At 40.6% G+C, this 19,384-nt stretch overlaps 1 long non-coding RNA gene across 2 annotated transcripts in view; it reads right to left on the bottom strand.

Annotated features, from left to right (window-relative positions):
- Positions 1-19,384, bottom strand: part of LOC147366227 (uncharacterized) — a 514,655-nt gene that overhangs the window by 184,555 nt on the left and 310,716 nt on the right. The window contains exon 3 of one of the 2 annotated variants that reach the window (XR_015133275.1): positions 14,838-14,931. The exons of the other annotated variant lie outside the window; for it this stretch is intronic. This is a non-coding gene — a long non-coding RNA (uncharacterized LOC147366227). The remainder of the gene's footprint in view (positions 1-14,837; positions 14,932-19,384) is intronic. 2 annotated transcript variants of the gene reach the window in all.

Genomic DNA, 19,384 nt, shown 5'->3' with positions numbered 1-19,384 from the left:
AAGTTAGTGACAAATTGATGCTGTCTCTATTAACAAATCACCTCAATGACAAAGGTGATGAGCTGGCCCTGTACCAATCTAATTGATTTCTTTGTAGACACTCTTATGAGACACTGAGGAAAAAAATAGCAAAGAAAGGCTCCAGTATACGTTTATAACAAGTTAGAGGAAAAGCTCATTATCTTCAATGAGTAGAAACATCACCTCCATGAGTAGAAACATACACATACTCCAATCCGGAACCTGCCATCTCCACTAACTCTGGAGGTTACGTCATTATCCAAAAGGCATGTGCTTATCCCCCATGACAATTAGTCACCATCCAAGATGAAATTCCCTGTCTTGAGATGAGGACATTTACGCTATGTGCCAGAGGCTGTAGCTAGACTGATTCCACCAATGGGTTTATGACCCCAGAGAAAGAAACAAAAGTTTACAAAGCTAGAAGTCAGTAAGTTGCCCAGACTTTTTATCTAGAAGATAGTAAAGGAGGAGCAAAGAAAATGATAGAATTATCCCTAAAACACTTTATGCAAAGCAGCCTCATTTAATGCCCAGCCTCTGATGCACCTCTTGAGGGAACCATGACATGACCACCATCCCTACCAGGAGGAGACTTGGTTCCTAAGATCAATCACTAGCACTTCATTGGCACTTCATTCTTATTCCTGCCATGTCAATAGTGAAAGGACAACATATTAATAGAAAAGAATGACTATCTCTAATTGCAAAGCATCAGGAAGCCAGAAACTTGCTCTTCTGGCTCTCATTATATAATTCTTGAGCCAGGGAAGGTAAACTCAGTTGTTAGCCTAATGAGAATGTAGACTTGTGCTGTCCTCACAATATTTAAATGCTGCTTTCTGGTTTCTGTGGTAAAGTACCTTGAAGTCCTATTTTCAAGTGTAAGTGGGAGGGAGTGGTATTGGCACCAAAAAAAGAAGAAGAAGAAGAAGAGAGAGAGAGGTTATCCATCTTCTGATCCACCTTGATCAGGTAGAAGGAAATCTTTGGGGCTTACTCTAAAACTATCCTTTGGAGACTTGGTTTCCAAAATTCATATAGTTCACCCTACACCAGTCCTCGGGAGAACTTCCAGTACTGAAAAATAGACAACTTGAATTAGAAAGAGGGTGACGTGAGCAGTACTTTTAACGTCCTTCCTTCTCCTTGGGCTACCTTTATGTTTCCCAGCACGGAGCTGAGAAGAGATTGGGGTGGAGCCAGGTGGTGGAACTCTCTGGACGTTTCAAGTAATTTACGTACATCAGCAAGAGAAATTGATATTAAAAATAGAAGTTTTCCACACTGAAAACTTAGATTTAAAAAAGTAACCTGTGTTAAAAAAAAAAAAACAAGTTATTATTTCCCCTTCTATTATAAAAGAAAAAATGAAATACAAACATAGACTGCAAACCATTCTTGCAGACCTGGTATTTCCACTTATTCTACTGTTTGATCTCCACTGCAGTAAGGAAGCACTTCACAGGTGCACTCTCTTCTCCAACAATCTTATTTTCCTAGCACTTCCTTCTAATGGATTTCCGCCCAACAAATTTATCAAGACATTTTAACACAGGCTGCCTTTCATGTGGTGAGGAGGAGAGATCCTTAAGGAAAGGAGAATGGCCAGGAAGCAAATAGATTTATGCTGGAAGGAAGCAAAAGGCAAAGGACAGGAAGAAATTCAGGAGACCTGGATCTGGAGCAGCCCATCAGCAGCCAACCACAGAGGTCATGGCTCAGTGAGCATGGAGGTCAATAACAACCACCGCCATGGCAACAAGGCTTGTCCTTCCCACTGTCAACCTTCCTTAAACTCATTATGGCATTTCATCTTCAAGATAACCTAGGAATAGGTACCATTATTATACATATTTCATACATCAGGAAACTGAAGCCTAGAAATATTTCCTTCTTACTTGTACTCAAATAGCCAATAAATAGAAAGGAGGGACTTAAAACAGTCTGTACATTATTTGTATGCTTGGTTGATAACCTTAGTATAACAAAAAATTTATCAGATCCTCAGGTTCATTGATGAACATAAGGAATCTATAATTCCTTTGAAACTATACAGGAAATATTAAATGCAGTTTTGTTTTTTTCAGGAGAAAGTGTCTGCAGGCTTTATCACATTCTCAAATGGGTTTTGTGGTCCTAAATGGGGTCTGTGCTATACAGAGGGTGTTTGAAAGCTAGCTTCTCCCTTGCTGTAGGATTTTGCACTAGCAGTGAATAACCTCTGAGTCTTCATTTCAGATTTCTAGTGTCTCTTCCATCTTTAACATATAATGGTTCTAAAGGCTGCCCAAACATTCCAAGCCCATAGACACCCTAAAACACACTACTGAACATGGCACAGCCCTTCAGAGAGACAAGATCCAGCTCTATCCACCAGAACACAGGCACAAGTGCCCCCAAGTCAGGAAACCTTCACAAGGCATTGGTCCAACCTCACCCTTGGGGGACCCGCAATTAAGAGGAACTACAACCTTCCAGTCTGCAGACAGGAGACCCCAAACACTGTAAATTAAACAAAATGAAAAGACAGAGAAACACGCAGCAGATGCAGGAACATGGTAAAAATCCACAAAACCAAACAAATGAAGAGGAAGCAGTCTACCTGAAAAATACCATGGTTCTGTTATCTTAAATGTCTGAAGGAATAGTCAGGAAGTGTTCTTGCCTGGAGAATCCCAGGGACGGGGGAGCCTGGTGGGCTGCCATCTATGGGGTCGCACAGAGTCCGACACGACTGGAGCGACTTAGCAGCAGCAGCATGACAAACTTTCCTTCCATCTTAGATTCATGACCCTCCATCTTTATACTCCTACCCTCTTCTAGATCACCTGTTTATATCACTCCCACAACTGGACAAAATATCAATATATCCAACTGCCCTGAGCATAGCCTTTCCAAACACTGGTTATATGATGCATGGAGTATGAGTCAGGCATGGGGAAAGGGGCCTCTTTTTAACTTTATATGTAACTATGACAGCATTCGAGCATGTGCTGGCATGCCAGCCCTGTTTTAAAAAACTGTTAGGAATAATGTTTTTCCCTTCAAAAGGGGCTCAGGGCCATCAGAACCCTTGAGAGGAGCATGTGTAATGGTGAAGGGCACACATGCTGGGGAGGCGAGGATAGTCTGTAACCCACAACCATGCCTCCACCTTAAATTTCTGCTTCAAAAATGTTCTCCAGCCCCAGTCCCCTCTGAAGGCGAAAGCTCTGGTTTAAATTCCTTATGTGGAAGGTCATTCGTTCCCTCAGAGCCAAAAAGCCTGTTTGCTTTTGTCTTCCCACTTGCTTTCAAACGAAAATATCAGACCATAGACCATCTTGCTTTCCTAATTCAAAAATTAATTACATCATGTCCAGGAGTGAAAATTGTTGAACGTTACTAATATAGTAGTTGGAAGCACTCTGCATTCCGATAGCTTTTATATTCATGCGCAGACGCCTGTTCTCAGCCTGACCCAATCAGTCATTCAGGCTGATGAGGGGCAAAAAAGCATGGTCACATATCATCCACTTTAGTCCCTCACTGGGCTCCTTCCAAAGTCCATTGTCAAGTACAGTTTCGTGAGCATTTATTTCCCAGTGCCTGCTGACATCCCCTAGAATCTTTCAGAAGAGGCCTTCTTTACCTGCCAATTCCTACCATTTCTACAACCGATATTTCTACTGCCTTGCGTCTCTAACAGACCTTGAAATTAGTGCTGTGTTTCTGTTTGTTGTGTGTGGCATACTTGCTATCAATGGCATGCCAAGTGCATCAGCTGGACGACAGACTGCAAGTCATATATGGCCCGGGTACCTACCCTTGTCACTCTGGGCAGGGCTCCAGCCCCGGGCCTGGGAATCACGTGTGTCAGCAAGCTGGAAAGAAGAAATAAAGGCCCAATTGTTTGGGGCAGGGCTTTGCAGATGTGGGGGCAACAGGGAGAGCTTGAAGCAGTTTTAGGTAACTTTTTAGAAATAGAGTGTTTTTTTTTCACCATAATAAGGCACCAGTCTAGATGCATAATCCCTCAATATTTAGGATGAGGCAGAAAATAATCAGACATGAAGCCATAATTACACAAGATTCTCTGTGTTCCTACTCAGAGTCCATCCAGACATGGGGACAAGCTTGGGGGCCAACACTTTGGGGAAGTAGTTGATCCTCAGCAGAAAATAATGATAAAAGTATCAGAACATGGTGTAACAGACTGAAAATTTTAACACTAGGACCTTCACCATAGATGGTCCAAGAAGCACTTGGGCACTTTAGGAAAGTGTATCTCACAAGCATGGAGGAGACCAGGACAGGATATTATAAAATAACACCAAGAGTCATTGTACTTAGAAGAACTCAACTGTTTCAATGATGGAGCAAAGGCTAACTTTGGAGGCAGATGGACCTGGTGTGGGTTTGAGACATGTACTTTGGAATTGACCTCTAGCAAGGGATTGTACCCCAAAATTTTTTTCCTATATTCACTGGGTCTGACACATACGCAGCCCCTCATTAAGTGCACCTAACACCTGTTTCTCTTTGTGATCCAAGCATGACTTCCTCCTCTAGATTCCTCCAACACTCCACTTGTATGTGTTATTATCACTGCCTGACACACTTGCCCATGTCTGTTTGCTTCATGGCACATTTCTCTGTAAACATGCAATCAGCCTGCTTCAATTGGATTCTAAGCTTGATGGGGGCAGGCACTGTGCCCATTTTTTTTTCATGATTGTATCCTTAGCACCTGGCATCATCCGTATTTTTTAAGTAGTGTTAAATAAGATGTTGTGTAAATGTCTTTTTTTTCCCTCTATAAAACAGAAATAAGAATGGAGCCTGCCTTAAAGCACTGCAGGAATTAAATGATGCAGCATGTGTGAAGTCCTCAGAACAATGCCTGGAACATAGAAAACACTCAGCAGACATGAGTTAGCATTCATATATTGAACATTAGTTTGTAGTGAAGGGGTGTGTCACTGATTATGTAATCAACTGATATCCATGTGTACATCTCTCTGAGAAGAGGATCCTTGATATTCAGACTCTTAAATGAGGACTGTTGCTCTATTCTCCAAAAGAAACTTAGGACCATTGCCATAGGGAATGATAGTAAACATGAGACTACAGTATAGAGAGCAGCCTGTTTTACCCAAGGATCTAGGGACCACAAATTCAAATCCTCTTTCAGCCTTGATTTGCTTTAATGCTCAAATCACAGAGCAAAGAACTGAAAACCAGGGTACTTGGGGTCCCATCCAAGTTCTTTCACTTTGCTATCTCTATGATCTTGGTTGATTCACTCACCCTATTATTTTATGAACTTTTTATCCCTAGACTAGGTAGAGATAATGCAAGGAAGAATAACAAACACACAAACAAAAATCCAAAAGATACAAAAATACAGAAGTCCATGAAGAATACAGGGTCTGCTAGTCAGCAGATCTCTTGCTCAGAGCTTTCTCTTTCCTAATCTGTAAAATAAGTGAGCTAAATTAGATGACATTTAAGATTTCTTCTCTAACTGCTCGCTATAATCCAAACACTTGAAATATAGCTTCTGTTCTTGAGATTTGTTTTCCCTCTGAGTTTTCACTGTACGAATTTACACCCTTGGCCATATCAAGGACACTATTTTTACTGACCCATTTGCAAAACTGGGGTAGGGGTAGGAAAGTAAAAGCCCTGTTCTGCTCCTTGCTGATTTTCATTTCATATATTTAACACTGCGGTGCATACCTAAAAGAACCCAAGAGTTAGTGAAGCCAGAATTTTTTTCCCATAGGGTGCAGCAGACCACTGATGAGAGAAGAGGAATCTTTCTGGCCCTTGTCACCCATCCCCTATAAACCTTAAAGAGTTCTGCACACCAAGGTGTCAATGCCTTTTATGGGAGTAAAGATCCATCTCAGGAAATATGAGTTTCTGAAGAGTAGAAAGAAAAAGTAGGGGCTTTCCAGGTCACGAGTGGTAAAGAACCCACCTGTCAATGCAGGAAATGCAGAAATTGCAAGGGATGTGGGTTCCACTCCTGGGTTGCGGGTTCCACCCATGGGTCGGGAGAATCCCCCGGAGTAGGAAATGGTAACCCACTCCAGTATTCTTGCTTGGAAAATCCCATGGACAGAGGAGCCAGGCAGGCAACAGGCCACGGGATTGTAAAAAGTAGGACACGACTGAGCACATACACACGGAGGATGGTAACTTTCCATGATAATCTCAATCTTAGTGAGTAAGTCTTCAGTCCTGTCCGACTCTTTGCAACCCCACGGACAATAGCCCACCAGGCTCCTCTGTCCATGGGATTTTCCAGGCAAGAATACTGGAATGGGTTGACATTTTCTTCTCCAGGTTTCCTTCTGCAGGGGATCTTCCCCACCCAGGGATCAAACCTGTGTCTCTTGCATCTCCTGCAATGGCAGGCAAATTCTTTACCAGCTGAGCCGCCAGGGAAGCCTTTGTCAATGATAGGACACTTGTAAAAGTTCCACATAGGAGGAATCCAAGGTTCTGAATGCTGAGAGAGAGAGAAAGAGAAAGACAGAGACCAAGAGAAAGAGAGAGAATAGGGTTCTGCAGGACTACTGAAAGGTAAAGGATCTGAAAAGGACAGAACCAAGGCTCTGTCCAAGGGACTCATTTTCTGGAAAAATCACCCCTGCAGATCAGCCCCAGAGAGCCCACCTAGGCCAGTCTTGAAGAACTGAAAACATAAGCTCATTCTGGCTAGCAGGGGCTTTCCAGCTAACACCCAGACTAATAAATCTCCTCACAGCCACATCATCCTCTGAGTTCTGTTCACTGTCTGTTCATCCAGCTCCTTCTTCAAAGCTTATTATTTGAAGGCATATGGCTACATTTAATATCATCTCAGGTAATGACACATCCAAACTTCTCGACCACAAAGACAATTTTCTGCATTCAGCCCTAATTCAATTCTTGTACCATTTCTTTGCTGATGGCTCAATTCCACAGTAAGGAAGATTCTATTCTGAAACAGAGTTGAGCCTGGAGTGCAATGAAATTGCTTTGCCTATAACTCACACAGTCTCACTGACCTGATTTCTATAAATAGATAAATTTGTCAAGGAAAAACACACAGAATCACAATCTGAAAGCAAACTCAGGAAATTATTCATTTCAGACTTTTGCCTCAGGTCAAATTAAAATTTCAATCATCCTTGAAACCCATGTCTGCCTGTATTTTTTAATAGAGATTCTGATTAAATAAGCTTTCTTGATAACTTCTAATATATGATCAATTTTTCTGTCATAAGAGTTCTTTTTATGAATGCAGGAGAATAGATGAGAACTGAATAAATCTTCTACACTGCCGTGGATGTCATTTTACAAATGACAACACTGAGGACTGGAAACAATAAATGACTTTCCTGAGGTAATATATATTCATTCATTCATCCATTTATTTATTCATTCAACATTCACTCAAAAATTATTCATTGAATGCATCCTTTATCTAGTCACAGTTCTAGATACAGGGATACAGCAGATTATTAGTTTACTAGGGCTGCCATAACAAAATACCATAAACTGAGTGGCTGAAACAACAGATATGTATTGTCTTACAGTTTTGGAGGTTAGAAGTCCAAGTTCAATGTGTCAACAGTATTGGCTCCATCTCAGAGCTTTGAGGAAGAAACTGTTTATGCATTTCTCCTGACTTCTGATGATTTAAATGTTTGGCAGTCCTTGGCTTGTAGAAGCATCACCCAGATCTCTGCCTTCATCTTCACGTGGCACTCTCCCTGTCCAAATTTCCCCTTTTACTAGTCATACTGGATTATGATTCACCCTACTTCAGTATTATGAGTCATATTTGATTAAGATTTACCCTACTTTGGTATGGACTTCTCTGATAGTTCAGTTGGTAAAGAATCCACCTGCAATGCAGGAGACCCCAGTCTGATTCCTGGGTCAGGAAGATCCCCTAGGGAAGGGAAAGGCTAACCACTCTCGTATTCTTGCCTGGAGAATTCCACGGACTGTACAGTCCACGGGGTCAAAAAGAGTTGGACACACTGAGCAACTTTCGCTTTCACGTTCACTTTACTTCGATATGACCTCATATTAATTACATCTGCAGCAGCCAATGGCACCCCACTCCAGTACTCTTGCCTGGAGAATCCCAGGGACAGGGGAGCCTGGTGGGCTGCCATCTATGGGGTCACACAGAGTCGGACACAACTGAAGCGACTTAGCAGCAGCAGCAGCCTTATTTTCAAATAAGATCACATTCTGAGATACTGGAGTTTAGATGTCAACATATATCTTTCGAGAGGAAAAAATTCAATTCATGAAAAGCAAGAACAAAATAAAATCCCTGCTACCAAGACACTAAATATTGAAAAGAGGAGACACTGTGTGCTTGTGTGTGTGTGTGTGTGTGTGTGTGTGAGAGAGAGAGAGAGAGAGAGAAAATTAGGAGAAGGGATAGAGAATATCATTTATCATTGAGGTATTTTTATATTTTATAACAAAAGTCAACCAAACATCTACATAAAACAATGTGATATTGGTATAAAAATAGACACATAGATTAATGGAACAAAGATCCCAGAAAAAACCCCACACATATATGGTCAATTAGTTTACAGAAAAAGAGCCAAGAATAAACAACAGGGAAAGGAGAGTCTCCTCAATAAATGATGCTGGAAAAATAGGACAGCCATACGAAAAAGAATGAAAATTTTTTACCACTATCTTAGTCCAATCACAAAAGTTAACTTGAAATGGTTTAAAAACCTAAATGCAAGACCTGAAACCATAAAATTCTTGAGTAAAAACACAGACAAAAGGTTCCTTGACATAGGTCTTGGCAATGTTTTTTTTTTTTTTTTTAATTTGACACTAAAAGCAAAGCAATAAAAGCAAAAATTAAAAAGCCAGGCTACATCAAGCTAAAAGTTTCTGCACAGCTAAGTAAACCACCAACAGAATAAAAAAACAACCTAAGGAATGGAAAAAAATATTTGCGAATCATATGTCTAATAAAGGGTTAATATCCAAAATATATAAAGAACTCATTTCAGATCAGATCAGTCACTTAGTCCTGTCCGACTCTTTGTGACCCCATGAATCGCAGCACGCCACGCCTCCCTGTCCATCACCAACTCCCGGAGTTCACTCAGACTCACGTCCATCGAGTCAGTGATGCCATCCAGCCATCTCATCCTCTGTCGTCCCCTTCTCCTCCTGCCCCCAATCCCTCCCAGCATCAGAGTCTTTTCCAATGAGTCAACTCTTCACATGAGGTGGCCAAACTACTGGAGTTTCAGCTTTAGCATCATTCCTTCCAAAGAAATCCCAGGGCTGATCTTCTTCAGAATGGACTGGTTGGATCTCCTTGCAGTCCAAGGGACTCTCAAGAGTCTTCTCAAACACCACAGTTCAAAAGCATCAATTCTTCGGCGCTCAGTCTTCTTCACAGTCCAACTCTCACATCCATATATGACCACAGGAAGAACCATAGCCTTGACTAGACGAACCTTTGTTGGCAAAATAATGTCTCTGCTTTTGAATATGCTATCTAGGTTGGTCATAACCTTCCTTCCAAGGAGTAAGAGTCTTTTAATTTCATGGCTGCAGTCACCATCTGTAGTGATTTTGGAGCCCAGAAAAATAAAGTCTGACACTGTTTCCACTATTTCCCCATCTATTTCCCATGAAGTGGTGAAACCGGATGCCACGATCTTTGTTTTTTGAATATTGAGCTTTAAGCCAACTTTTTCACTCTCTACTTTCACTTTCATCAAGAGGCCTTTGAGTTCCTCTTCACTTTCTGCCATAAGGGTGGTGTCATCTGCATATCTGAGGTTATTGATATTTCTCCCGGCAATCTTGATTCCAGCTTGTGTTTCTTCTAGTCCAGCGTTTCTCATGATGTACTCTGCATATAAGTTAAATAAACAGGGTGACAATATACAGCCTTGACATACTCCTTTTCCTATTTGGAACCAGTCGGTTGTTGCATGTCCAGTTCTAACTGTTGCTTCCTGACGTGCATACAAATTTCTCAAAAGGCAGATCAGGTGGTCTGGTATTCCCATCTCTTGAAGGATTTTCCACAGTTTATTGTGATCCACACAGTCAAAGGCTTTGGCATAGTCAATAAAGCAGAAATAGATGTTTTTCTGGAACTCTCTTGCTTTTTCTATGATCCAGCAGATGTTGGCAATTTGATCTCTGGTCCCTCTGCCTTTTCTAAAACCAGCTTGAACATCTGGAAGTTCATGGTTCACATATTGCTGAAGCCTGGCTTGGAGAATTTTGAGCATTACTTTACTAGCGTGTGAGATGAGTGCAATTTTGCGGTAGTTTGAGCATTCTTTGGCATTGCCTTTCTTTGGGATTGGAATGAAAACTGACCTTTTCCAGTCCTGTGGCCACTGCTGAGTTTTCCAAAGTTGCTGGCATATTGAGTGCAGCACTTTCACAGCATCATCTTTCAGGATTTGAAAGAGCTCAACTGGAATTCCATCACCTCCACTAGCTTTGTTTGTAGTGATGCTTTCTAAGGCCCACTTGACTTCACATTCCTGGATGTCTGGCTCTAGGTCAGTGATCACACCATCGTGATTATCTGGGTTGTGAAGATCTTTTTTGTACAGTTCTTCTGTGTATTCTTGCCATCTCTTCTTAATATCTTCTGCTTCTGTTAGGTCCATACCATTTCTGTCCTTTATCGAGCCCATCTTTGCATGAAATGTTCCTTTGGTATCTCTGATTTTCTTGCTTTCCCATTCTGTTGTTTTCCTCTATTTCTTTGCATTGATGGCTGAGGAAGGCTTTCTTATCTCTTCTTGCTATTCTTTGGAACTCTGCATTCAGATGTTTATATCTTTCCTTTTCTCCTTTGCTTTTCACTTCTCTTCTTTTCATTGCTATTTGTAAGGCCTCCCCAGACAGCCATTTTGCTTTTTTGCATTTCTTTTCCATGGGGATGGTCTTGATCCCTGTCTCCTGTACAATGTCACCAAGCTCATTCCATAGTTCATCAGGCACTCTATCTATCAGATCTAGGCCCTTAAATCTATTTCTCACTTCCACTGTATAATTAAGGGATTTGATTTAGGTCATACCTGAATGGTCTAGTGGTTTTCCCTACTTTCTTCAATTTAAGTCTGAATTTGGCAATAAGGAGTTCATGGTCTGAGCCACAGTCAGCTCCTGGTCTTGTTTTTGCTGACTGTATAGAGCTTCTCCATCTTTGGCTGCAAAGAATATAATCAATCTGATTTCGGTGTTGACCATTTGGTGATGTCCATGTATAGAGTTTTCTCTTGTGTTGTTGGAAGAGGGTGTTTGTTATGACCAATGCATTTTCTTAGCAAAACTCTATTAGTCTTTGCCCTGCTTCATTCCGTATTCCAAGGCCAAATTTGCCTGTTACTCCAGGTGTTTCTTGACTTCCTACTTTTGCATTCCAGTCCCCTATAATGAAAAGGACATCTTTTTTGGGTGTTAGTTCTAAAAGGTCTTGTAGGTCTTCATAGAACCGTTCAACTTCAGCTTCTTCAGCATTACTGGTTGGGGCATAGACTTGGATTACTGTGATATTGAATGGTTTGCCTTGGAAACAAACAGAGATCATTCTGTTGTTTTTGAGATTGCATCCAAGTACTGCATTTCAGACTCTTTTGTTGACCATGATGGCCACTCCATTTCTTCTGAGGGATTCCTGCCCGCAGTAGTAGATATAATGGTCACCTGAGTTAAATTCACCCATTCCAGTCCATTTTAGTTAGCTGATTCCTAGAATGTCGACGTTCACTCTTGCCATCTCTTGTTTGACCACTTCCAATTTGCCTTGATTCATGGACCTGACATTCCAGGTTCCTATGCAATATTGCTCTTTACAGCATCGGACCTTGCTGCTATCACCAGTCACATCCACAGCTGGGTATTCTTTTTGCTTTGGCTCCATCCCTTCATTCTTTCTGGAGTTATTTCTCCACTGATCTCCAGTAGTATATTGGGCACCTACTGACCTGGGGAGTTTCTCTTTCATTATCCTATCATTTTGCCTTTTCATACTGTTCATGGGGTTCTCAAGGCAAGAATACTGAAGTGGTTTGCCATTCCCTTCTCCAGTGGACCACATTCTGTCAAATCTCTCCACCATGACCCGCCTGTCTTGGGTTGCCCCACAGGACTCATTTACTTAATAGCAAATATAACAAAGCAAACAATCCAACTAAAAACTGTTCAGAAGATCTGAATAGATATTTTGCCAAAGAAATCACACAGAGGTCCAACAGGTACATGAAAAGATGTTCTACATCTTTAATCACTGGGAAAACACAAATCAAACTCAAAATGAGATGTCACCTCACACCCAGTAAAATGGTTTTTATCAAAATATTAGATATAATAATTATTAATGAAAATATGGAAAGAAGAGAACCCTTTATGCACTACTGGTGGGAATATAAATTGATGCAGCTACTATGGAAAACATTATGGATATTCCTCAAAAAAATTAAAAATAAAACTGCCATATGACCCAGAAATTCTACTTATAGTTATTTAGTTGAAGAAAATAAAAACACTAATTTGGAAGGAAAGATACATACACCCCCATGTTAACTGTAGTATTATTTACCATAGCCAGGATATGGAAACAACCCAAGTGTCCATCAATGGATAAATGAATAAAGAAATTATGATATATTCAGCCAATAGAATATTATTTACTCATTAAAAAGAAATCTTTCTGGCTTCTTCACTCTGTATAATAGGCTCCAGTTTCATCCACCTCATTAGAACTGATTCAACTGTATTCTTTTTAATGGCTGAGTAATACTCCATTGTGTGTATATACCACAGCTTTCTTATTGGAGGGAGATGGGAGGGGGGTTCAGGATGGGGAGCACATGTACACCTGTGGCAGATTCATGTTGATGTATGGCAAAACCAATACAATATTGTAAAGTAATTAGCCTCCAATCAAAATAAATAAATTTAAAAATATATATTAAAAAAAAAGAAATCTTGCCAAGAAATCTTGTGACAACATGGATGAACTTTGAGGGTATTATGCTAGGTAGAATAAGCCAATACAGATAAAGACAAACATCATACAATTTCTCTTATAGATGGAATCTAAAAAACCAAATAAGTACCAAAAAGCAAGTTCACAGATACGGAGAAAGATAGACTGATAGTTGCCAAGGTAAGCTGTGGGAAATGGGAAAAATGGGTGAATTGTTTTTGGCTTTCTCTTTTGTTTAAATTAATTAAATTTTAAAAACTCAGAATAACGCTCATTTCCTCAAGAACTGCTCCACTGGCAGAATTAGTTTTCTTTAAGGTTGAGCCAAAATCTTACTGTGTGGCACTTACACTTTTGTGCTTCTTGTCTTATTATACACCAACACCTACAGGAAAACCAACCAACACAGAACAAATCTGAGTTTCTCCTCTTCCATGTGATAAATTTAAAGCTTTGAAACAAACTAGAATTTTTATGCATTTCCTCATTCCCTTCCACCTTCAAATGTAGCCCATGGTCTCCGAAGTATTTCTTGGCCTTTAGGTACAGTCTATTTGGGCTTCCCTGATGGCTCAGCAGGTAAAGGATCTGCCTGCAATGCAGGAGACACAGGAGACATGGGTTTGATTCCTGGGTCAGGAAGATCCCCTGGAGGAGGGCATGGCAACCCATTCCAGTATTCTTGCCTGGAATCCCCATAGACAGAGGAGCCTGGTGGGATATAGTCCATAGGGCTGCAGAGTCAGACACAACTGAGTGGCAACACACACAAACACGGAGTTCACTTAGTCTGAGTTTTTAATAAATGTTAGGCTGAGGAAGTATGGTCTGATGTATGTTTTGAAAAATTACATATTCGGTGGAAATATTGCTTATTGTGATGTAGACATTGAAAGTGAAAGTGAAGTTGTTCAGTCATGTCCGACTCTTTGTGACCCCGTGGACTGTAGCCCACCAGGCTCCTCTGTCCATGGGATTCTCCAGGCAAGAGTACTGGAGTGGGTCTCCATTTCCTTCTCCAGGGGATCTTCCCATCCCAGGTATCGAACCCGGGTCTCCCGCATTACAGGCAGACGCTTTAACCTCTGAGCCACCAGGGAAGCCCAATGTAGACATTACGTTCCCATTAATTTAGGCTAAGATTAAATTAGTATTATTAGCAATCAATGTGAAGTGTTCGCTAACATTAAGCATTCAATGAAACACACTTTTTCCTTCAGTATTGGACTCCATATTTATCAATATTTCATCTTAATGATTTTGATCTCATATTTGCATATCTTGATATTATTTCTAAGCATGACTCCATATCTGTTGCAGTGTGACAGAAAACAGAAGTCCCCAGATTATTCACCACGACTCTGATTGAGTCATTTGATTTCCCTGAACCTCATTTCAGCTGTTAAAAAAAAAAAAGGAGAGGGTGCAAGAAGGAGAGTTTGGGAGCTAGTAATGTCTTTTTTATAGAATTGTGAGAGAGAATCAAATGTGACAAGCTAAGTGAAAGTATTTTGTAAAATGAAACACCTCATATAAGTATTAGTTAATAGCAGTGATAAGACTGTCTTTTCTTCTTGATTTGTCCACTGCAGAAGGGATAAGTATGTTTTCTATGTCTTTATCCAGCTTATGGATTCAAATGTTAAGCAGACTAAGACCAAACTACTAATCAACATGCCTTAGATTTATTTTCAACCTGTTGTAAATATATGATGTAAAGATATGATGACCCAACCTATACATGCTTAGTTCACCTTCACCTTAAAAATCTCATGAGCCCAGCTGTGTGTCAACACCAAATGGTACTGTAGTTACTTACCACCAACGGCTTTGACAAATCTGGCTTTGACTTCAGCTCAATCACTCGCTAGCAATGTGACTAATTACTTGCTCTCACTGAACTTCTGTCTTTCCTGAAATAAGGGAGACAGCAAGACAGCTACATATTAGGACCACTGTGGAACTAAATGAAACTCAGTTCAATCTCTGGGTCCAGAAGATCCCCTGGAGAAGGAATGGTTACCCATTCCAGTATTCCTGCCTAGGGAATCCCCATGGACAGAGGAGCCTGGCGGGCTACAGTCCAGTGCTGCGAAGAGTCAGACATGGCTGAGCAACTAAGCACAGTGGGACTAAATGAAATAAGGCGACAGGACCTGGCATATGGCTAGATTTCAACAAGCGGTTGCTATTTTTATGATATTGTGAAAATTAAATTTTCCTAATCAATCCTCTGATCTCATAGTAGCTCTGTTTCAAAAGTAAAAAATAAATAAAGCAAGCATAAAATGGTATTCCTTATAAACCTACATTCACTCCTAGTAACCACTACATTCCTTTGTTAATACTCACAAACCATCAACTTGAAAATCCATTCTTGACTCTTTCTGGAATCACCTCTGAGAATACTTGACCCGTTTATGGATTGTGGAATCTCTCCCTCTTTTTGAAAAATGGACCGACATTTCCTTTATTCATTTATCTTTTGGTCTTTGCAATACCTCAGGAATTACTAAGATGAATGCTCAGCTCATACTAAAATAAAAAAATCTTTTCAGCGTCTCCTATTTACCCCACACCCCAATTTTCTCAGTAGGCTGGCAAAACTGGCACCCAGTGCTGGCAATCAGAACTGATTTACCATGACCAGGCTTTGCCGTACTGTCCACTTATTACACAGAGCTGCAGTCAACTCCCTCTTTGCACTGTTTGTGAATGTGCACAAGTCATTTAACACTGAGTCACAATTTCCTCCTCAGTAAAGTAGGATAATAATAACTACTATGACTACTTCCTAGGATGAAAATACAATGTGACAAGGCGCAAAAAAAAAAAAAATTTTTAATAAATTCCAAGAAAACAAGAAACTCAAAAAAATAATTCAAGGTATTATTTGTTCTTATCCTTCCAGTCTAGAGATCACTTTCTTTGCAGCAGAATTTGAAAGCAAAATATAAATTTAATAGGTTTGTTATCTGTTATCATTACACCATCTGCCCCAGGCAGCTTGATGATCACTTCCTTGTTTTTCTAGTTTCAAACACAGTTGAAAATGTCCTTTTGTGGTCTTTAACATTTTTAACAAGCCCAAACTTTATTTATTTGTTATTTATACAGTACTTCTATGGTAATCTATTTTAAGATACAAAGACAATCAGACTCCCACCAAAAAAAAAAAAAAATGAACAGACCAAGAATCAAAAGGGACAGATAGATGAGACCTCAACTATGTATAATCTGTGCCATGGAGTATGTACTTAGCTTTATACTTTGGAAACAGAGCTAAAAAATAGGACAAAAGGTGGTATAGGAGGAGTTATACTGCATTGTCTGGTTAATAACAGGAAGCATAACAAGAGAGACACTTCTGTCATCCCTCTAAACTCTAAGAGGGACTACTAAGTGGTACATGAAGAACACAAAACAATCTAGTGAAAAGTGTCTTCACCAGCAATTTTACAAAGGAGGAAATATGTTCTCCAAATGATCACATTTGTATAAAATCCTTAATAAAAGATGAAGGAGCAGTGTCCAACTCTCATTCCATGAGAGTCCTCGAGAAAAAAGAAGGTAACGTTGTACATGTACAAATGTTTGTGTTCTTATAAGCCAGCTTGAGGCAAGGCTGAACTTTTTAAAATCAAGAGTCATGAACTATAACTGTGTCCATTAAGTTATCTCATTTATCTGTGTTTCAGCCAGACCTTGACATGTGACTAGGCTCTGAGACATAAAGGTGGAAGCTAGGCTGGAGGCTGAGAATACAGTTTGGAGAGCTCCATGCTTTAGAAAACTGGTATACAGGAGGCAATGATTTATTTCGAAAATGAAGGTCTTCTTCAGAGAAGGAGAAATATCGTATGACATCCCTTAAATGTGGAATCTAAAAAGAAGCAATACAAATGAACTTACTTACAAAACAGGAAGAGACTCACAGACTTAAATTATGATTACATGGGGGAAGGAACAGGGAGTTTGGGATGGACATGCACACACTGCTATATTTAAAATAGATAATCAACAAGGACCTACTGTCTAGAACAGGGAACTCTGCTCAATGTTATGTGGTAGCCTGGATGGGAGGGGAGTTTGGGAAAGAATGGATACACATATATGTATGGCTGAGCGCTTTCACTGCTCGCCTGAAACTTTTGCAATATTTTTAATCAGCTATGTGCAAGAAAGTAGGGAAAACCACTAGACCATTCAGGTATGACCTAAATCAAATCCCTTATGACTATTCAGTGGAAGTGAGAAATAGATTTAAGGGACTAGATCTGATAGACAGAGTGCCTGATGAACTACGGGACTGAGGTTCGTGACATTGTACAGGAGACAGGGATCAAGACCATCCCCATGGAAAAGAAATGCAAAAAAGCAAAATGGCTGTCTGGGGAGGCCTTACAAATAGCTGTGAAAAGAAGAGAAGTGAAAAGCAAAGGAGAAAAGGAAAAATATAAGCATCTGAATTCAGAGTTCCAAAGAATAGCAAGAAGAGATAAGAAAGACTTCCTCAGCGATCAATGCAAAGAAATAGAGGAAAACAACAGAATGGGAAAGACTAGAGATCTCTTCAAGAAAATTAGAGATACAAAGGGAACATTTCATGCAAAGATGGGCTCAATAAAGGACAGAAATGGTATGGACCTAACAGAAGCAGAAGATATTAAGAAGAAGTGGCAAGAATATACAGAAGAACTGTACAAAAAAGATCTTCACAACCCAGATAATCACGATGGTATGATCACTGACCTAGAGCCAGACATCCTGGAATGTGAAGTCAAGTGGGCCTTAGAAAGCATCACTACAAACAAAGCTAGTGGAGGTGATGGAATTCCAGTTGAGCTCTTTCAAATCCTGAAAGATGATGCTGTGAAAGTGCTGCACTCAACATGCCAGCAAATTTGGAAAACTCAGCAGTGGCCACAGGACTGGAAAAGGTCAGTTTTCATTCCAATCCCAAAGAAAGGCAATGCCAAAGAATGCTCAAACTACCGCACAATTGCACTCATCTCACACGCTAGTAAAGTAATGCTCAAAATTCTTCAAGCCAGGCTTCAGCAATACGTGAACCGTGAACTTCCAGATGTTCAAGCTGGTTTTAGAAAAGGCAGGGGAACCAGAGATCAAATTGCCAACATCCGCTGGATCATGGAAAAAGCAAGAGAGTTCCAGAAAAACATCTATTTGTGCTTTATTGACTATGCCAAAGCCTTTGACTGTGTGGATCACAATAAACTGTGGAAGATTCTGAAAGAGATGGGAATACCAGACCACCTGACCTGCCTCTTGAGAAACCTATATGCAGGTCAGGAAGAAACAGTTAGAACTGGACATGGAACAACAGACTGGTTCCAAATAGGAAAAGGAGTACGTCAAGGCTGTATATTATCACCCTGCTTATTTAACTTCTATGTAGAGTACATCATGAGAAACACTGGGCTGGAAGAAGCACAAGCTGGAATCAAGATTACCAGGAGAAATATCAATAACCTCAGATATGCAGATGACACCACCCTTATGGCAGAAAGTGAAGAGGAACTAAAAAGCCTCTTGATGAAAGTGAAAGAGGAGAGTCAGAAAGTTGGCTTAAAGCTCAACAGTCAGAAAACAAAGATCATGGCATCTGGCCCCATCATTTCATGGGAAATAGATGGGGAAACAGTGGAAACAGTATCAGACTTTATTTTTTGGGGCTCCAAAATCACTGCAGATGGTGACTGCAGCCATGAAATTAAAAGATGCTTACTCCTTGGAAGGAAAGTTATGGCCAACCTAGATAGCACATTGAAAAACAGAGACACTACTTTGCCAACAAAGGTCCGTCTAGTCAAGGCTATGGTGTTTCCAGTAGTCATGTATGGATGTGAGAGTTGGACTGTGAAGAAAGCTGAGTGCCAAAGAATTGATGCTTCTGAACTGTGGTGTTGGAGAAGACTTTTAAGAGTCCCTTGGACTGCAAGGAGATCCAACCAGTCCATTCTGAAGGAGATCGGCCCTGGGATTTCTTTGGAAGGAATGATGCTAAAGCTGAAACTCCAGGACTTTGGCCACCTCATGTGAAGAGTTGACTCATTGGAAAAGACTCTGATGCTGGGAGGGATTGGGGGCAGGAGAAGGGGACGACAGAGGATGAGATGCCTGGATGGCATCACCGTCTCGATGGACATGAGTTTGAGTGAACTCTGGGAGATGGTGATGGACAGGGAGGCCTGGCGTGCTGCGATTCATGGGGTCGCAAAGAGGCGGACACGACTGAGCAACTGAACTGAACTGATCTGATATGATGTGCATGCTAAGTTGCTTTGGCTCCTCTGTCCACGGGATTCTCTAGGCAAGAATACTGGAGTGGGTTGCCATTCCCTC

Source organism: Bos grunniens, chromosome 9 (assembly GCF_055505025.1).
Source record: "Bos grunniens cultivar Pamir isolate PY7600 chromosome 9, Bosgru_T2T1.0, whole genome shotgun sequence".
In the NCBI taxonomy this organism is placed as follows: domain Eukaryota; kingdom Metazoa; phylum Chordata; class Mammalia; order Artiodactyla; family Bovidae; genus Bos; species Bos grunniens.
Note: the sequence above shows the minus strand (reverse complement) of the source record. Positions and strands in the feature narration are given on the sequence as shown.